At 42.8% G+C, this 13,724-nt stretch overlaps 1 protein-coding gene across 2 annotated transcripts in view; it reads right to left on the reverse strand.

Annotated features, from left to right (window-relative positions):
- Vstm4 (V-set and transmembrane domain containing 4) overlaps nucleotides 1–13,724 on the reverse strand; it is an 85,205-nt gene that overhangs the window by 63,039 nt on the left and 8,442 nt on the right. The gene's annotated exons all lie outside the window — the stretch shown is intronic.

Below are 13,724 nucleotides of genomic sequence, written 5' to 3' on the forward strand. Positions count from 1 at the left end.
GTGCATTAGGAGACCCACCTCAGCCTTTCTGACTCTGCTGCTTGGCCAGGATGGCTAAAGCATTAATCTGGATTCTGTACCAGTTGATCTCAGGGTAAGCTGCCTAGTACCTGGTAGACCAAGATGGGAAATCCTTAAATGCAAGATAATCAACTGGCTTTTGTTAAAATGAAGATTCTCTGGCAGTGTGCCTGAGTTTCTGGGGATGAGAGGGGAAGGAGAATTTGCCTGATTAGCAACACCTCTCAGAAGGGCCAGAGGCTCCAGGTTCCAGGACCCCACATGGAGGACCCTGCCTGGAAGAGACATGGGAGCCAAGCCCAAGAAGATATGGGAGGGGAGGTTTAGGTCACAGGAGCCTTGGGTTGGCCTCCTGTGCAGCCCAGGGCTGGATTTAGGACTCAAGTAAACACTCTAGACAGCACCTCCTTAGTCCAGCGCAGGGATAGCAAGAGTAACAGCACATAGGAGTGAACTGGCAGAGCAGTGTGTTCCCAAGGGTTCCAGAATTCATTCATGGGTCATGTGTCATCACAGAAAATATGCACAGAGAACTTTAAGGAAAGTTATACCCAAAAGGGCTGGATGGATATCTATAAGGATCCATCTATACATCTCTGTTGTTTGAACTTTCCCTGCGGAGATGTGGACATGGGTTTACTCTCCTCAAAATAGGGCCCCAAGGACCAACTTTACCCAAGCCTGTCTTAGTAAGTCAGGGAATTCATTGGGACTACTTATCGGAGCATGGATGGCCTCAAAATAGTCACAACACAGAAAAGTCTCTCCCTACCATGGATGACAACTTTCCCATGGCTTTGTAAATGGTCCCTGTCAGCTAACTTTCCACCTCTTAGATACCTACACCTTCCAAGACCACTTGCAGTTGTGGTAGAATTACATACAGATCATGGAAAAGTATAAGAGGAGGTGGTCAGAACCTCAGACAAGGGTGTAATGGCCATTTCTCCTATGAGAAAACACAACAGGCTGGGTATCAAGGGTCTCTCGTGGCAATAACAGCTGCTCTAGTTAAGATGGCAATGGATGCTATGCTAGGACAGCATTCCTCCCTGAAAGAAAGGACCTTCAGACTTGGACTTTGGAGGCCACTTGAGTCAGAGATTTCTTTCTCCAGGGACTATACAACATCTCACTCCTGCTAAATGTGCCTTACATCACTTGCATCACTACCTACACAGTGTGTTCCGGCCAGATGTCCCCTTGTAATATCTGCATCTATGTCTTGTTCCTTCACTTTCTAGAATTTTCCTTGGTCTGAGGTCAAGGAGTGAAGTGGTTCTGGAAGCATATCCAGTAGCCCTTGGCTAAAGCAAGAAGATCCCTGGAGCCCAGGAGTTGGAATCAATGCTGGGCAACATAACAAGACTGTGTGTTAGCAGCAACAACAACAAAAATGAATGAATCAAGTAGTCAGTCTATGGTATGGTGTGGTGTGGTGTGGTATAGTATGGTATAATGTGGTATGGCATAGTATAGTATGGTGTGGTATGGTATGGTGTGGTTATGTGTGGTATGGTATGGTATGATATGGTATGGTGTTGTGTGGTATGATGTGATGTGGTATGGTATGGTATAGTATGGTATGGTATGGTGTGGTTATGTAGGGCACAGTGGGACATACTAGGGAAGCAGGCTACTCAAAAAGAACTGAAGTCAGGACCATGATATAGTTACATATTAGAAGCTTTGGGAGAGGCCAGGGCAGAAGCACCATCCTACCCAAGCCCCCTTTCTTCTCCGAAGCCTCAGAAGCCAGAGAGACACACAACACACCAGCCACAGAGCTCACAGATCCCACATGTGCCGGCCCTGGACTTTCACTTCACGGAGGTTTATTTCACAGATTGCTACAGGAAGGAATCAGATTCCTTAGGCAAAGGATGGTTCCTAGCTTTGGCCAAGAAGACAGGAAATCTAAGATCTACTTCCTGGCATGTGAGCCTTGCTCATTTGTTCCCAGGGGGAACAGATACCACCCTGCCTCAGTTTCCCCAGGCTGCACACAACACAGATCCATGCTAAGAAAAATATATGTAAGGTGATCTGAAAATAAAGGAATAAGTCTGCAACCCCTGTGCTCCTAATTCAAAGTTAGTAGGCTCACTACCCTTCCTTTTTCAAGGACCAGATAATTCCCATGGGGAAGCAGTGTTAAAATGTAGCTGTGTTCCCACTGTATATAACTGGATCCACAAGTTGGTGAGGCAACCATAGACACAGAGGCCTCCATTTCCGTTCTGAGGGTTGCCTATCACTTCCTTTCCTCTTTGCTTCTCCAAGATGGGCCAGAGGCAGCCCCTCTGGAGATTCAGACAGAGCTGCCTCTGTCAGAAAGGTCACCCAGTGACCTGCCTGGGGCCACTGCTGATAAACACTGAGGCTCGTCTTTGTTCCCTTTAAGCCCCTCTTGCCTTTTGCACTCGGGCAAAGGCAAATTGCAAAAAACAAAGCAAACCAAGCAAAGGATTAAAAATAAACAAACTTCCCAGGGTGCTGGGCGGTTGCAAAGGAAGTCCACATTCCCCAAGGGAGCCAGCTACAGAAGACAAGGGTCAGCATTCTCTGGAGCACCACTGTAGCCAAGTGCAAGACTTCATTACTGACTCACTCCCAGCATCTGCCCTTCTGCCCTTTTTGGCCATTTCAATTGGGCTTTTTACCCAAGTGTTTAAGTCCCTCATTCACTTTTTATGTGCAAAATAAGTTCTGGAACCTCTTCTGTGCCCATGCACTAAGTGGCATCAAATCAGAGTTGGCATGGTGCTGAAATCCCTGGCCAGGTCACTTCGCCAGCCTGTCACTGCCCACTCCCTCCTCCGCCCCACATGGCCAATCTGCATCTCCTAGATTCTTTGAGTTTCTTCCTCTTGCTTAGGCCTGAGCTGCCTTCAGTTCTGATACAGCAGGGCCTGTCATTTCTGCTGAAGCCCTAGAGTGATCCAAGCAGGATCTTATGGCCCCCTAAAGTGACCTCTCATATGCATCCCAGAACTGTATCCCTGCTTTCCTCCCATGTCTAGGATATGCCATATAGTCCTGCCTTTTCATCCTGTCTCCTCATGACCTTCCCCTGGATTAGGAGGCCTTGGTCCAAGGTAAGCAGGGATGCTAGCTATCTACCTCATGCCTCTTTGGGCACAGTGTCCCATAGACAGCTTCAGAAACAAAAGCTTCCTTCAGCTTTGGGAGTTTGAGATTTTAATCTCCTGACATTTTACAAGACCAGGGGTTGGCCTGTGGTTTGATCCAGTGAAGAATGTGTGTGAGTGTTGTTTAAATTACACTCTGGTTGTCAATTTGTTTCTTCTGAGTGCCTGGACCTGTTGACACTGTAAACACCATGATGTGCACTTGCTTAATTAAGCAGTAGTGCTAAATGTTGAGTGAATCTCATTCCTAATTATCTCTTCCATGTTTCCAGAGAAAAGGGATTTAGTTAACTTCTTCCATGGAAACCTGAAGTGTCTGATCCCTGTAGTGTTAAGTTCGAATCTAATTATTAAGTCCCCTCTCACACTTTGGGGTCAAATACTCAGATGATAAATTATGTTCTGACTTTACCTATGACCCCAAACAAATTAACAAATTGCACTCATGCTCTCTCTCTCTCTCTCTCTCTCTCTCTCTCTCTCTCTCTCTCTCTCTCTCTCTCTCTGTGTGTGTGTGTGTGTGTGTGTGTGTGATGTGTCTGGGCATGATGCATTCATGTGTTCACATGTGGGTGCAAAGATGCACAGATGCACAGAGTTTATGTGGAGGTCGGAGAAAGACCTGGGCTGTTGTCCCTCACTTTCCATCTCATTGAGATAGGATCTTTTGTTTGCCACTCACTGTGTAAGCCTGGGTAGTTATTCAAAAGCTTCCAGGATTTTTCTGTCTCCACCTCTCATCTCATCCCAGAGATGAGTTGGGATTACAAACTTCCCCTTGGATGTAGTTTTTGGGTGGGTTCTGGGGATGGAACAGATCCTCACATGTGCCTGGCATGTGCTTTACACACTGAACCATCTTGCCTGCTCTGCCACTGAACTTTTAAGGTAATAGCATTTTTCCATTGACAGCTGACTTTTATAACCTTAAATCGACCAACAGTCTGGCTCCTTCAACTATGCTGTTTGTGGTTAGAGTAAAACCCTGGTTAAACTGCAGAAGTCTGCAGGTTGCTGCACTTCTGGGCATTTTACTGTTGATGAATGATGAAGGGAGTTCTCCCTGAACAAGGTGGTGGGAGATTCATCTCAAAATGTTGCATTGCTTTTTATCCCACAGGCTGCAAAACTTGGCTGAAAAACCACCAAAGGTCATTTTTCACAAACTCCAGAGGACCAAAGTTGTTGCACCCCTCACAGCTGAAGCCTAAAGTGGAAGGCAATACCATACTCACACAGGGCCATCAGGATGAGCCCTGTCAACTAGCCTATTTAGCTTTTAACGGGTGACCGAAGGATGTGGCACCAGGATGGAGGCTAGGCACCCACACTTGGTCAGAACCCTATGGACCCCTAGACTTCATCCTGAAAACACCTCTGTACACAGTTGAAGAAACAGCAAGGCGTAGGGATCCCACTGTGGCCAGGGCCATGCTGACAAATCTAAGGAATCTGCATTTCCCGGGATGGACCTGGCCAGATCAATGTCCTAGAGGGACAAGCCTGGGGGTCATGAAACACAACATAGATCGGAGGAGTCACAAAGCAGGGGATACTCCCACAGCTTGGAAAGATCAGATTGGTCAAATGAGGAAAAGCAATGTCTTCAGAGAGCAGTGAGGAGACGACTAGCACCATGGACGTGGGCAGAGGGTGGGGGTAGGAATACTTAAAGAGGCATCTGGGATTCTCACATTTCAGCACAGGAAGACAATGGCTTGAGTTGCAAATTGTCATGCCCATGCACAGAAGTGATCAGTCAGTACTACATGGGGAGTACAGATGAGTTTGGTCAAGACCTTCATATCTTTAGGGGCAAAGCCCCTTTCTACAGAAATACCATTAGCTGGAAAAAAAAAAACCAACAATAGACTGGTCAATTGTCCCTAACCTGAAATTTTATCATATTTAAAAGTTTTTCACACTTCAAATTAGAGATTTTCTCATGGTAAAGCAAATATTCCCAAAGCTGGTCCAAGAATTTCAGATAAGGGACACTCAATTATCCATATTTTTCACATGTATGAGAGATTTTGAACCCCTTAATATAGGGAACCTTCACTTCATTTCAAAGGTGACCTTGGGATTGTACCCCCCAAGAGAACAAGCACACTTTGTCTCAGTCTCAAGAGCCATCAAGTGCTCTCAGTTTCTAAGACAGAGATACTTACGTTGATTATCCAACAATCAACACTATCTCAGTAAAACCCTTCCCAACTTTATTTTGGTTTGTTTGTTTCCTATTTTGTGTCCTTTTATGCCTGCGGATACCAAAAGCCAATGGCATTTGGGAATCTATCATGCTTGCCAGACACAAAATCCATTCCAACTCAGAACACTCTGAATACCCCTGTACTTGTTAGCTTTTGTCAGCTTGACACAACCTAGAGTTACCTGGGAAGAGGGAGTCTCAGTGGAGAAATTGCCCAGATCTAATTTACCCATATTCTTGCCTGTAAGAGATTATTTTAACTGATGATTGATGAGGAATGACCTGGCCCACTGTGGGCAGCACCATCCCAAGGCTGGTGGGCCTCAGCTACATAAGAAAGGTAGCTGAGCATGATCCAGGGAATAGTATTACTCCATAGGTTCTGCTTCAAGTTTCTGCTTGCTTTCCTTCCCTAACTTGACTGACTCGATGATGGATTGTGACCTATAAGTCTAAGCCAAGTAAGCCCTTCCTCCCCTAAACTGCTTCTTGATCAAAGTGTTTTTATCACAGCAAGAGAAAAGAGGATGCTAACACCAGCCCAGAGGAGCCATGCAGTGAACACCAAGTCAAACTATATCCTTCCATTGCCCCAATACTGGTGTTTGCCACAGCCCCATCTTTGAACATCTTACCCACCCAGAAGCCTCTACCTGTTCAACTCAGAGATCAGCTCGAAGTGGTCAGAACCCAGGAAACTGCAGGCCCACCTATGTGGGTACCCCTGGGACGAAGATTTCAAACATCACTGCTTGTCTGGGCTCCACCTCACACTGAGGTCCCAAAGATCTCTCTCATAACCACTCAGTCCATTAGTAAATGTTTCTCACTTGACATCTTAGTATCTCTCTTTTCCTTTTGGCCAAGTTTAACACCCCATCATTGTAATCCTTTGAACTACAAAAGACAGTCTCCTCCCCTTTCATCTGGTTCCTTAAACACATGTGACAGTCAGTCAACAGATAGATCCACCTAAAGCTGTGGGCTGCATCACAGTTTCCCATGGCTAAAAGCACTGAAGCAGAACCCCCCCCCCAGACTGAGTGATCAAATCCATCTCAGACCCCATAAACCAGAACCCCATGCACACACTTGGGAATCCACACCCTCATAATGCCTCCAGTGATGCTTTCATCAGGCAAAGTTGAAAACACTGCCCTGCAACACCCATTGGATTCTGTACAGGCCCCTTCATGGTCCAGTCTGTGACCCCTAGTTATCAACACCTCATGATAAGCCACCAGTGTCAGCACCAACACTGCTCTCTCCCTTAGCTAGTAAGGGGCCCCTCTGTGAATCTCTACCACTGTACTCATAATGGGCTATCTCTCCTGCAGAATGGATCCACTCGTGCTCCCACATCCACATCATTTCAATGGTCTAGTAAGTAACTTTATGATCCCGCTATGATCTGACTGTGTCCCACAAAACTTCTTGCATTGGCAACTTGGTCACCAATGCAGCAATGTTGAAAGGTAGGACTTTAAAAAGGTGATTGGACACGGCCCTCTCAAATCCATTCACAGATCAATGATATGATCAGTAAGTTGGATTATATAGGAAAGTCTGTTATAAAAGTGAGCCTTCTGCCCTGGACTACACCAATAAACAGGAAGCCATCAATGATGCCAGAAACACGCACTTAACTTCTTGGCCTCTGGAATCGTAAGCTAAATAAATCTCTATTATTTATGAATTACCCAGTCTCAGGCATTTTGTTACAGCAATAAAAAAGGGAACTAAGATACATATCCAAATAAATGAGTTCACTTAGCACTAGAAGGTATTTTTTCCAGTGCAACTTCTTCACTAAACCAACCATAGGTTCTCGGACTGAAAAAATCAAATTCCCTCCCCAGGGCTGTCATTCCTTACATTGGTCTTTCTTTTAAAGGATTGTATCTGTTTTTCTGAAAATGTATTCTCAGAGTTCATTGTGTGATCCCACTAAATGTCACCAACACAGTGTCTGGCACACTTGCCTGTCTTCCTAGGGATGTCAGCTGATCCGTGTATGTATAGAAATAACAACAGCTGATACTCTGTGGTGTCACATTGCAGAAGATCATCTAATCACTTTCCATTATCCCTTCACAGAGACAGCCTCCTGGTGATGATCCTACAATGCTTAAGATTCATGTGCCCCCAATGTATTACTCTGCCTGCCTTCAAATTGAATCTCATTTTGTTATTTCCTGCTTGTGTTTCTTACCTCTCTGGAATCATTTTTATTATGCTGTACTCCTCACCGATGTTAAAAAAATTCTCAATTTTGTATATTGTGAAAGTTGGTTAAGGCGATATAAACACTCTTTTTAATACCATTGATAAAAACAATTAAGTGCAATCAGACCCAACACTGACCCTGATGCTTGCACAGGTCAGCGGGACTCTGACACCATGCACGACAGAGGACTCTTTAGTCCCCATCCTCTCTAAGCAGGGTTTTTAACCCAGCAAGTGGCACATGGCACAGGGTGCCTCGTGCTTTGCCTTTGCCTTTACCTTGGCACAGAAAGACTCCGCTGACAAGTTCATGAGCTATGACAGATTTTCTCCAATAAGCTGAACCCAGTCATGGTCCTCAGGAGGCTCAAGTGTTCACTCATCATTTCTGCCTATGTATTTGTGTCCCATCACACCAGCAACTTCTGGGGCACCCAGGAGCAATTGCCAAAACCCAACACATGATTTTCTGACAGGCCCCAATGTCTATTTCTCCACATTTCAAAATCTCTGATCTCTGTCATCGCTTAATAATTTTTCACTTTAAATGTAAAACAGCAGCCCTATTAGCATAGTTTTACTCCACCAAAATGTTACTTATTTCATGCACACAGGCTCCAGGGTATGGCCTGACCTAGGGAAAAATCACAGGTACATCAACAGAACAAAGTTAGGCAAGGGGAGCTGCAGTTATTGGTGAGTGATGATTGTTTTGTTCGGAGCATGGCTTCTCAGTGTTGTTGCTCCCATTTTTATTGTGCATGGCATTCACAATAAATTTGACAGGTACATGAATCCACCACCCACAGGATGCAGTGTGGGTGGGACAGGGTAAAGGTTATGCAGTCTGTCTCTGTATATCAGCTCTTTCCCTAGCTCTCCCACTCAAAGTAGTAAATCAAAGCCCAGTGATATGAATGGTGCCTTGATATCAGACCTCACTGCTTCGTGATATACTTAAATACTTTGAATCCTACCTGAATACACTTCACCACGGTCATGAACCTTGGTTGTAGTGCCCAATAATATTCATGGTTTGCATCTACGCAACAGTGTAGCTGAGGGCTTCCTACCAATGACTCTTTATGGCCAGATGACGTCCTATTCTCCTCCCTCCCCTTCCAAGGGGGGAAAGAATTCTGTCCTTTCTATGAGATGACCACTCACAGGCACAGAAGTAATTACAGCTAAGGAAGATGGAATCTCCTAGAAAAGAGGAGGAATGCCAGATGGTTAGAAGCATGTGAATGTCACTATGATGAATTGATGGGCTTTCCCTCTCTCTGACAGACATATAGAATGGATGTCTAAACAAGGGCTTTGGAAACCCCAGAGTGCAAAGTCCTCCAGGACAACCACAGTGACCTCTCTGGTGAGTTGACTAGTAGAGACCACAGATATCTCAAATTTGGCTTTTTCACTAAGGCAACTGAGCCTCTAACAGGAGTCTCAACAGTCTCTAATAAAAAAAAAAAAAAAAAGGTGATCAGGACGGAAACCCAAACAAATGCAGGTAAATTTTTTAAAGTACTGGCCCCTAGGACATGTATCAAAAAAGATCATAATATATAAAGTGACAGACACACTAATAAGCAATTGAGAAGATCACATCTGAAGTACACAGGACGCCATGCATTGCTAAAAACAAGTCAACAAAAGTCAGACTCCCTACTTACCAGCAATAACCAATCCCAAACTGTGTGTGCATGAATGGGACAGAGGGCTAGATTTTAGTTACAACAATCAAATATTGGGAAATAAAATAAAAAATTTTCAAGAGTCCTGTGTGGATATATTTTCATAAGGTGCTTAAAAAGCTGAAATAGACAAAGGAACATAGGGCTCATGGATAAGAATAACTACATAGCAAGGATATACAAATTGTGCCTATGGTTATGAGTTTTCTCTCCAGGAACTCATGTGCTAGAGGCTTGGTCCTTGGCAAGTGACTTTCAGAGGTGTTGGGACCTTGCAGAAGTGGAGCCAATTTGTTGGTTTATTTGGGATACTGCCCTCAGAAGGGACTAAGGTTTTTTAAGTCCCTGGTTAGTTTCTTTAAAGATGACTGCTACAGAAAGGCAAAACACAGATTACACTTTCCCACTGGCTTCCTGTCTCACCATGTACCTCTCCTTCTTGAACATGTCTATCTTGATGCCCACTGTCATACTTTGCTACAGCCAAGAGGTCTCTTATCAGCGCCAAGCAGATGCAGCCCCCAATCTTGGGCTCTTAGCCTATAAAGCTGTTAATTAGATAAACCCATTTGCCTTATCAAAACCCCAACCTCAGACATTTTTCCATAGCAACAGAAAACAGAAAAAAATAGAACTGCACTTATCAACACAGTCATAATTTTAAAAGTCAACATACCAGTCAAAACCTCACACAATATCCACAAAACTAGGTAAGTTGTTTCTCAAGATCATCTTAATGAAAAATAAATCATGTAAGAATAATAAAACAAAATACATAAGAAAATATGAAACACTGACAATGGGGGGACTTGTCTGATTCTCTAATAATTGGAATAGTTGGAAATAAAAGTAAGTTATCTTTATATAAATATGGATTTCAAAGAGATAAAAAATAAAGTTTTTAAGAGTAAAAGTGTGAGAGAAAATTATAAATACATTTATAAGCATGAAATTGGAAATATTTTCTAAGAGTAGACACCAAAATTACTCAGTATAATTAATCAAGTGTAAATTACATCCAAGTAAAAACAACTTCTGAAAAAGGAATACCACAATGGAAAAGGATGCAAGTTAGACACACAAATCACCATAAAATGTGAAGTATTTGTGTGGTTTAGTATAGTGCTTGAAGTCTTAGCTAGAGCAATAAGACAAGAAAAGAAATAGGAAAAGAGGAAGTCAAAGTATTCCTTTCTGCATATGACATGATTCTATACATAAGAGACCTTTAAGATTCTACCAAAAAAAAGCCTGATAAGTGTTTTTGCAAAGTAACAGGATACAAAATTAACACACAAAAATAAGTAGCTTTCATATGTATTTATGTATGTGTATATATACATATGACAAACATACTAAAAAAGAAGTCTGAAAAACAAAACAATTCATAATAGTCATAAAAATTAAAATAACTGGGAATAAATATAACTAAGGAAACCTTTAATTTTTTATTTGAAATTGTAAATTCTAGTTCTTTTTTTTCCAACTTTTTTATTTGAATTAGAAACAGGATTGTTTTACATGGCAACCCCAGTTCCCTTCTCCCACCCGTCCTCCCCTACCCCCCCCAACTAAAACCCTATCTGTCACATATCCTTTCTGCTTCCCCTGGATGGTGAAGCCTTCCATAGGATGTCATCAGTGTCTATTGTATCCTTTGGGATAGGGCCTAGGCCCATCCCCGTGTGTCTTGGCTCAGGTTGTATTCCTCTATATGGAATGGGCTCCCAAAGTCCACACCTTTGCTAGAGATAAATACTGATCTACTACAGGAGGTCCCGTAGATTTTTGAGGTTTCCTCACAGAAACCCACGTTCCTGGGATCTGGATCAGTCCCATGCTGGTATCCCAGCTATCAGACTGGGGAGCAAGAGTTCCCGGATGTTCTGAAAACTTCAATACACTGAAGAAAGAAATCAAGGTAGACACTAACAGATAGATAGACTACCCAGTTCATGGACCAGTGGAATCAATATTATCAAAATGGCAACCCTACTTGTGGTGATTTGAATGAGAATAGCTACCATAGGCTTACCAATCTGAATGTTTACTACCATTTAGTGGAACTTCTTGGGGAAGATTAGGAAGTGTGGCCTTGTTGGAGGATATATGTCACTGGGAGTGGGTTTTGAGGTTTCAAAAGCCTGTGCATGCCAGGCCCAGTGTCTCTCTCTGCCTACTGTATGTGAATATCAGGCTATAAAACTCTGGAGCTACTGCTCCAGTGCCATGTCTGTCTGCTCCTGCCATAGTGATCATGAACTAACCCTCTGAAACTGTAAGCAAGCCCTTGGTGAAATGCTCTCTTTTATAAGAGCTGCCTTGTTCATGGCATCTCTTCACTGCAATAGAACAGGAACTCGGATATTACCAAAGGCAATCCACAGATTAGGTTTAATGCAATCCCAATCAAAACACCAGACCCTTTCTTCACAGAAATTAAAAATAAAACTCAAAATGTATGTGGAAACACAAAAGACCAAGCCAAAGCAATGGTGAACAAAAGGAGGTATCACCATGCCTGATTGCAAGTTACACTACAGAGCCATAGCAATGAAAACAGCATGATACTGGCACAAAACATACACATAGATTGTTGGAATAGAATAGAGGAGCCATATACACTCTATGTGATTATAGCTATCTGATCTTTGACAAAGACACCAGAAAACAAACGAGGAAAAGACAGAAACTTTAACAAATAGTGCTGAGAAACCAGTTCTTCAACATAGAAGAAAATAAAACTCCATCCTTACCACCCTCCCTGCACCAAACTCACCCAATCAGAATGGCCCCCAGGAGCACAAGTGATGACAAATACTCCCATGGGTATGGGGAAAGGCAGATGCTTACAGGGTTGGTGGATGTACAAAGGAGTGAAGTCTCTTTGGAGATAAGTATGGAGATTTCTCAAACAATTAGAAATGGATCTATCATACGACCTAGCTCTACCACTCCTGGGCATTTACCTAAAGGTCTTTATATCCTACTAGAAATATACTTGTTCAGCATCTTCATTGCTGCTCTATTCACAGTAGCTAGTGAATAGAAACAACCTATATGTCCATAAACTGAAAAATGGGTAATGAAAAGGTGTCAGTGACACACAATGGAATATTACTCAGCTTTAAAAAAAGAAAAAGATAAATATAAAAGAAAATGAACAAAGGGAAAGGGAGCTGAGGGGGAGAAATGGGATGAACAGAAATGAAGGAGAGAGAGGGGAGAGGGAAATGAAGGGAGGAAATCTTTATTTCTGGTGAAGTCTTGCAAGCTACCTTGGATTTTTGAAGCAAGTTTTCAAATAAATGTTCTGGAAAGAACCTAGCTTCATTCACTTAAAGCAGATTCACATGAACTAATAAACTGGGTAATTGCTTACTTAAAGGCAGCAGACCTTTTTACATATGCTAATTGGTAGCAGTTGTCACTGCCAGCAGATTTAGTACATGACTCGAAGATATATGGGACACTTAGACATATATATTACACACACACACACACACACACACACACAGAGAGAGAGAGACAGAGAGAGAGAGAGAGAGAGGCACAGGAACACAAAGGATCTAATATTGTAGAGCCAAGAGATCATCTTTGTGGTTTGCATCCTCAGCCACTGTAACTTTTTTGTTTTCTTTGCCAAAATACATATTTATATTAGCAGTCATTTGTTTTCTTGAATTAATTTGCTTAAGGAGGGAAAGTGCACAACATTTTTGCAAATACATCATACCACGAAGCATAACACCTGCTCCAGGGGACAAGTGGCTGTTTCAAAGACCCCCCACATGGATTATCTCCCTTTAACATGTGCCTTAATACACAGGACTGTAAAAATACCTATCGCAAATGAAAAAAAAAAGTCACCTTTTAAAGGGCTTATCAAAACAATGTGTCTTAATGTTTAATACTATATGTTGTATGTGATAAAATTATCCTCTCTTTCATATTTCAAACAAGCAGCTCTTCTCTGTGAATCTCTTGATCCTGTGTGCAATTAAATCCAAGTTTGACTCTATCAAAGACATGATCTGAGTGCACAATAGAAAGGCATTAAAATTGCCAGAGGCGTCTTTGTGATAAGATCATTGAACACCGGAGATAAAAATGACAGCCTTTTCCAACACGGTGTTTGGTAGCCAAGATATTTGGAAAATGCAAACTCACCTCCTATCTGCCTGCAGGAAGGGAGGGCCAGCCTGGGGCCTTCACCTTCCTGACTTCCTAACTTCACAGTTAGCTGAGACCTAAGCCTGGCAGCAGATCAGGAACACATGGCTGCCAATTTACAGGGCAAGAAGTTTATATCAGGCCCTCTCATCATAAATTTGCTTTGGGGTACCAGGCACCTCTAGTTAAGGTGATCACAGAGACATAGCCCTAAAAATGGGCCGGGAATTGAAAAAGTGGTTT

Source organism: Cricetulus griseus, assembly GCF_003668045.3.
Source record: "Cricetulus griseus strain 17A/GY chromosome 1 unlocalized genomic scaffold, alternate assembly CriGri-PICRH-1.0 chr1_1, whole genome shotgun sequence".
Lineage (NCBI taxonomy): Eukaryota > Metazoa > Chordata > Mammalia > Rodentia > Cricetidae > Cricetulus > Cricetulus griseus.